The following is a 7,671-nucleotide window of genomic DNA, read 5'->3' on the forward strand; positions in this document are numbered from 1 at the left end:
GATCACTCAGTATTATAGACCCTAGCTCCATCCAGGTTGCAAAATTCATGATTTTTTTTTTATGGCTGTGTAGTATTCCATTGTGTATATGTACCACATTTTTTTAATCCAGTCCTCTTTTGATGGACAGCATGTTTGGTTCCAGGTTCTTGCTATTGTGAACAATGCTGCGATAAACATTCATGTGCAGGTATTTTTTTATAAAGTTTTTTATAAAGGTTTTTGTGTTCTTCAGTATATATTAAAAATCAGTCTCCAAGTATAAATATATTTTGAAATGAAATTTGGCATTTGTATTTTGAAATTCATATTTTGTAACATATTATTTACTTCTTAATTGATACGTAGGTTAATTGAACACGGTTTTCTTAGATAAACTTTTAGAAGCTAGATCAAAGAATATGCATATTTTAAACCCTCTTGCTACCTGCTATAATTTTTAATTAATTAATTAATTAATTAATTTTATAGAGACGATGCCTCCCTATGTAACTCAGACTGGTCTTGAGTTACATAGGGTGACAAGCAATCCTCCTACCTCAGCCTCCTAAAGTGCTAGGCATGAGCCTCTGTGTTCAGCCAGCAAATTATTTTTGAAAGGAGGTGGTTCAGTGGTGATGTTGGTATTTTGTAATGCTCATTCTTTGCATATCAATAGAGCTATTTTCTATCAAATCATTTTTATCCAGCATGAATTAGAGACTGTGAGAGCCCTTCAGTAGTCAAGGTAATTTATGCCAATATATCTTCGTTGGAACAAAAATAATTGTATCTAGTTGTTAAATGTCAATAGCAAGGAGATGGGAATAGTTAGAATTAGCAGTTAAAAGGTCTTATCCGTAGCTAGAGAGGAGGAGACATTTGCTTTCCTTTCAAGTTCTGGTTCATGTGCTAGCAGATTTTGAAACACTTTGCATTTCACTGCTGTGTAACATGAAGGTAAAGATTGTGTTTGCAAAACAGGGTTGCAACCGACTGATGAACTATTTGTGCCTTGGAAGTTACTAGCTATTTATTGAGTACTTACTAGAGGTTAGGCACTCTTCCAAGCATTTTTCATATAGCACCATGCTTAATTATCACAGTGATTATTGTTAATACCATTTTACTGGCGGGAAATATAATACTAGTTACTAAACAAAAAGCTCAACTAACTTGCCCAAGATCAACAACTGGCAAGTGATAGAGCCAGAATTCCAACCCAGTTCCCTTAACCACCCTCCTCTGATGTCCGTCTTGGATCTTGGTGCCCAAGAATGTTCCCATGTAGGATAATTTAATAAAATAGAATCTTTATTTATGTAAGAAACGAAAAAGAAAAATACAACAATTGGCATGATTGAGACACAAGCTTCTCTTCTAAACATTTTTTAACGGATAGCGTAGCATTGATAACTATTATTAAGATAAGAACACGATTGTTTTGATCATTTTATAATTCATATATTTTCCTTCTTTCTTTCAATTCTTTTGAGTCAGAGTCTCATTCTGTCGCCCAGGCTGGACAGTGGCATGCTCACGGCCACCCCAGCGTTGACCTGCTGAGCTCGGGCGAGCCTCCTGCGTCATCCTTCCAAGTAGCCAGAACTACAGGCACGCACTACCACACCTGGCTAAGTTTTTGATTTATTGTAGAGACAAAGTCTCACCGTGTTGCCCAGGCTGGTCTCAAACCCACAGGCTCAGGCAATCCTCTTGCCTTGGCCCCCTAAAGTGCTGGGATTACAGGTTTGAGCCACTGTGCCTGGCCTATAATTCATACATTTTCAGTGAAAGACTTAAAATTCAACAAATCCCTCCATATATCCATGTTCTAGATAACTAAATGGAAATGCTTGCTCTAAATTTCTAAGATAAAGAATTTAATGGTGTGGCTTTCTAGCTAGATTACTTACATACTCTATTAATTACTATTATATTTTTTAAAAATGTGATCTCTAGTTTGGGCTAAAAATAAATACTTGTACTGTTCTTTGGGAAGTATAATCTCACAGTTTGAATTAGACATCCTATCATTTAGTCTAAGACTTCTGGTAGAGAAGTGGATAAATAGAATTGCCTATTTGAAGATGGAAGAGAGAAGTCACCTAAAACTTCAGGTACAAGCTTTTCGTTATTTTTGCTTTGTCTACAAGCTTAAGGATGAAAAATTTGGAATGAAATTGCTTCCGAGGGAATGATCTTATAATTGCACTGTGAAGGCCAAGAGGGGCCCTGAAAGGAATTTTTCTCCCTGGTAGCTGAATTTGACGTTCCAGATAGAAATAAATTGTGAAGGTGCTGTTCTCTGATGGAGACATATAGATGAAGGTCAGCATATCTAGGTAGAGACTTTTTATGCTTGAGACCGGAGCAGTGCATGTTCCTTCTATTGGAGAAGGCTTTGCTCTACTAGGGATAGTAGGTGGATATCTGAGACCACAGAGAGCTCAACTCTCTCTTGCCCACTCCCCGGACTGCTCTAACCCTCCCCTCTTGGTTTAATTTGCACAGTGTCTTCAGGTTCTCATCCTGGTGAAACTTGGAGCTTTGCAAATTCAATCTCTCTCTCTCTCTCTCTCTCTCTCTCTCAACCTTTCAGTCAGCTTCATTTAACAAGTATACATGGAATGCCTTCGTGTGTGCTGAGCACTGTGCCACATTCTGGTTTCAGTGATGAACAGAATAGACAAAACCCCAAAACTTACTTGGCATATAATTGTTTAAACCTATGCCTTGCTTGATACACTTGTTTACACTATGAATTTGTGCTACAGTATTTCTAAAAATTTGCGTACGTGGAATCAAGCATTTAAAATTCACCAGAGGAATTTATCCTTAAAAGAGTTCCTGGTAAAATACTTAATTTTTAAATGAATGATCTCACCTAAATAATTTCATGTATGTCTGTGTTTTCATATGTTTCGTTTCCCAAAGATATTCAGTTATTACTATATTATGCGTGAACAAAGCTTCCACGGAGAAACGCACATCCCAGTTGGGTCTAATTATCACCCACTTGGAATGTGTGAAGTTGACATTAATCATGTTTCTCCACAAGGCACAGCCAGCCCTCTTTCACCGAAAATGTTTTTACCAGCCATGCAATGATGAGAGACAACCACGAGTGGGCGATGAGAGCCCATTCCTTTGGCTCAAGCTTTGCTCTTCGTATTTGCTCTCTAATCTCGAGTTTGGCGATATTTAGGTGTAAATGGCAGAAGGGCAATTAATCAGATTTTTTCCTTGTTCAGTACACATCTGGGTTTCAGGGCCTTGACTGGTCCTACCCTTCAAATTCCCCCTCCTCGACTGGTCCTACATTTGCAATAAGGATAAAATAAGGAAATTATGCTCAAGTCATATGACGCTTCTTACATTTTTTTGTAACGGAAAGAATATTGAACTTAAGGTTGGAAGATTGGAAATCAGGTCTCAGCTACACCTTGCTACTTCTGTTATATACCGTCGAAGCGCGAAGAGATGGCACGGCAGAGTTTTCTGAGAGAAATTTAACTGAGATGGACTTTGTCTGCATGGCCTGACTCTTACAACTAAAGAGCACCTGTGAGTAGATGGTGGCAGTCCTGGAAGACCAATTTATTAAGTGATGCGACGTGAGAAGTCAAATCCTAATCACAAAGAGGGGTTAGGGAGGAAAGTCACAGCCAAGGCATGTGGATGGCTTTAGCAAAAGCCTGGGGTAACATAACTTGAGAGACTGCCCACTCTACAGAGCCTGCCAATGGCACTGCATCCTCAGAGTCTTTGGGCTACAAGACCATCCCCTGTGGATCGGTCATGTAAACAAACATAACTAGAGGTTGTCTTTTGTCATTGCATGGCTGGTAAAAACATTGTCTGTGCAAACGGGGCTTTGCCTTGTGGAAAAACGTGATTAATCTCCACTTCACATATTCCAAATGAGTGACAATTAGACCCAACTGGAATGTGCATTTCTCTGTGAAAGCTTTCTTCATATATAATATAATAAAAACTGAATAACTTTAGGAAACCAAACCCATGAAAACCCAGGACATATGTAAAATTATTTAGGTGAGATTATTCTTTAAAAGTAAAAGATTCCCATCACTTCTGTCTACCTTTTGATTCCCAGTTCTCTTTGTTTTCATGGCTGCCTGACTTCCTTTTGAATGGACATATCCTCTCTTTACTTAAGGTTAATTCATTCAAACGGGTATCACCTGTGCTGACCTCTCTCACGTGGCCTTTTGAGCTTCTATGCTGAGGTGGATTAGACACAGATCTTAGAATTGCTCCAATTAGATGGTGAGAATCATCTAATTATTTAGCTTTTACCTCTATCAAAGGCAACTCACGTTTCCAACTGATCGATCTTGCCTAGGAAGAGTACTAACATTAACCAATGTCCATCAGTACTGAGCGCTTTGCATAAATTATCTCACTTTGACCTCACAGTATCCTAAGGGGACAGTTACTATTCTCCCTTTGTAGATGAAGAACCTGATAGTCATGTCAGTTAAGGGACAGAGTCACGTGAGTGAAGAGACAGTCCAGTTAAGGGCAGATGGAATGTGAGCCCAAGAGGTTCCACTCCAAGAAGCAATCTTAGCAACTTGGCAACTGTTTTTACCCTTTAGTGCCCGAGTTCCAAACCCTGGCATTACAAACACCTGTGTGTGACTCTTAGGCGATCTGGTATTGCTGAACCGGGGTTCAATTTTCATGGATAGGAGATGAAATGCTAATGGAATCACAGAGGACAGATTTCATAACCGCTCTTGCAATGTGCTGGTGCTGCCTGGGTCTGGTAGTTCACCTTGTACTTAGCACAAAATTTATTTTTCATGTTCAAGGAAATATCTGAAAGCATCCAGGGAACAGACCCTGGTGATGAAATGCCCCTCCCCCCAAACACAATGACTCATTCAAAAGGTGACCATATTCCTATGAAACAGTTTCCACCATTTACTCATATGACTACGGGGCAGACACTTAAGAACACAAAAGCAAGAGTTCTGAAGCATCATATTATAATCATAGTCACCGGATTTCTCGAGCACTTCTTTTGTACCAGACATTACTTGAAGCTCTGTATGTATAATGACTTTTAATCATCACATTTTACATATGAGAAAGTAGGCCAAGAAAGATGAAGTAACTTGGTCCCATCACTAGAAAGTTGTGAAGCCAGGATTTGAAGCTGGGCAACCTGGCCTGTGTCCTTCATCACTGTGCTTCCTTGCACTTGGCACTCTGCCATCTATCACAGAGCCATTTCTGCTTGACCACCTGATTTCCTTGGGGTCTCCAGGGAAATGCAATTGTCTCCTCAAGGACAGTCCTTCCTAGAAGACATGAAGACTTGCACTGACAGCCAGCATTAGGAAGGGCTTTAGGAAAGCTCAGTACCTATAATTTGTGATCCACAGCTTAGCATAGTTAGAATGCTGAGCAGGAAGCTTTTGTTCACACCTTTAGAGCTCATGGCTGATGAGGAGGTGGTGGGCCAAGTGAATGGACAGAGGGATGAGACAAGACAAATGTTCCAAAGAGTGAAAACTGCTGATGCAAATGCAGCTGGAGGAGAACTTCCCTGCCTGATAAGAAGGTGCAGATAATGAACGAAGAGATGTCCGTGGTGATGACAACAGCTTACACTCACTCTGGGCTAAACAGGGAGCCACAACAGTCAGCCTAGCTGACAACGTGTCAGTAATGGGATGCATGAGCCCCCCATGAATATTCGGAAACTGGTCATCAGGATGGGCTCCCAGAAATGGCCGGTGGCGGGATGAGATGGGTCCATGGACAGTACCCCTTCTTAGCCGTGTGAACTTGGGCAACTGAACCTCTCATGCCCATGCCATGGCTCCATGCTTGTCGTGTGCAATTGACAACCGCTCCCACAAAATCAAGGTTGTTATGATAATTAAAAGAGCTGATATAGGCAAGATGCATCTGCATAATGTACAACACAGCTCGACGCATGTGGGTTCCTCCTGTTGTCATTACTATGGCCGCGGTGCCACTGATGATTTTCAACCGCGGGAAGGCATCGTCTTCTTTCTGCTAGTCACTGTGGGATACCAAATGCCTTGCATCTGTCCCTGAGGGCAGTCAGAAGCCAGTTCCAGTCCTGGACCCTGGGGCAACTGTACCCGGCGCCCTGGCGAGCGAGAGCAGACGCAGCGGAAGAAGCAGCGAAAGGGGAGAAGTGCAGGGCGAAAACGGAGCGAAACGGAGACCCGGAGACGGGGGCGAGAGGGGCAGCAGGAAGGGAAATAGCTCCCGGCGGCGACGCAGAACACGCGCCCAACGCGAGCCCTCTCTGCGCTCCTTGGGCCTGGGCTCAAATTCAGGGCTGCTGAACTGTCCTCCCCAAGGCAGGTCTGGGTGTCAAAAACGCAGGAGCAGAGGGTTGCACTCTCCAGCGCCGACCGCCGCCCGCCGCTCCGCTCCCTTCCGAGCTCGCTCCCGACCCGACCCGCGATTGGCCCGCTCTGGGCTGCAGCCGATTGGCCCCCAGCAGCCGGGCTCCGGAGTTTAAAGAGGGGGCGGGGGCGCGCTGCCCAGCAGCTTCGCCGTCCCCGCCGTGCGCCCGTGGCCGACCCAGCCTCGAGCCGCCGCGCCGTCGCAGCCGAGCGCACGGCCTCCGGCGGCCCGCTGCGCCCGGAGTGTCCCGCCTCGGGCCGTCACCCACCCGCGGCTCGCGAACGCGGGAGAGGAGCTGGGCAGGCGCTGTCCAGCCCGTGGCCGGGCACAGCCGTGAGGGGTGAGGCGCGGAGACGTCCTGGCGGCCACCATGGTGGCCACGTGCCTGCAGGTGGTGGGCTTCGTCACGAGCTTCGTGGGCTGGATCGGCATCATCGTGACCACGTCCACCAACGACTGGGTGGTGACCTGCGGCTACACCATCCCCACGTGCCGCAAGCTGGACGAGCTGGGCTCCAAGGGGCTGTGGGCCGACTGCGTCATGGCCACGGGGCTCTACCACTGCAAACCGCTGGTGGACATCCTCATCCTGCCGGGTAAGTCCCCAAACCCTGCAAGCGGCTGCTCCTCCCTGGTCCTCTGGGCAGACCGGAGCGGAGGGGACTAGACGGAGTTCACAGAGACTTGTGGGAGCGCAGAGACCTTTGGGCACGCTTTTGACACCTCTAGCCCCCCGTTGTGCTAGAAGAACCAGGCGACCCTGGGCTTGTAGCCCAGAGCTTGTAGAAGAATTAGGCAGCCCTGAGCTCTCTGGGCCTCAGGTTGGTTTGTTTGTTGTTTGCTTTGGGCTTGTTGATCTAGAATTTGGAATAACAGTGGTAATTTGGCCAGCAGTAGCACTGACCAGTAGCGCTGAGAATGTAGTGAACTGAGACACGAAGTAGGAGCTCAGTTCGTGTTAATTACTGCGGCCGCCGCTCCCCCCGCCCTCCCGCCGTCTCCTGGGCTGCCCAGTCCTGGCCTTTCCCTGGGCGCCTTGCTTTCCCGTTAGATTCCGTGAGAAGTAAAGAGCAAAAGGCACACTTCCAGACGATGTGAACAGATGCAGGCTGTGCCCCGTCCTCTTGAGATGGGCGAGGCGCCCTGACCAGATTAAAGTCCTTCTAGCTCTGCCCGCCCCACCGGGAGCGCTTCCCGTCCCAGGACGTCTCGGGGCTGCCCAGTTTAGCAAACCCCAGGTCGGTTTATATCCCGGGGCCTGTCTTATCTCCCAGC

The 7,671-nt window shown here is 45.7% G+C and overlaps 1 pseudogene across 1 annotated transcript; it reads left to right on the forward strand.

The window, feature by feature from the left end:
* The first annotated feature begins 6,566 nt into the window (after positions 1-6,566).
* On the forward strand, positions 6,567-7,130 carry LOC110596825 (annotated as a pseudogene). The gene has a single exon (XR_002482743.1). The product of XR_002482743.1 is annotated as a claudin-11 pseudogene (transcript).
* Positions 7,131-7,671: the final 541 nt, after the last annotated feature.

Source organism: Carlito syrichta, unplaced genomic scaffold (genome assembly GCF_000164805.1).
Source record: "Carlito syrichta isolate Samal-C Ts95f unplaced genomic scaffold, Tarsius_syrichta-2.0.1 Scaffold314552, whole genome shotgun sequence".
NCBI lineage: Eukaryota > Metazoa > Chordata > Mammalia > Primates > Tarsiidae > Carlito > Carlito syrichta.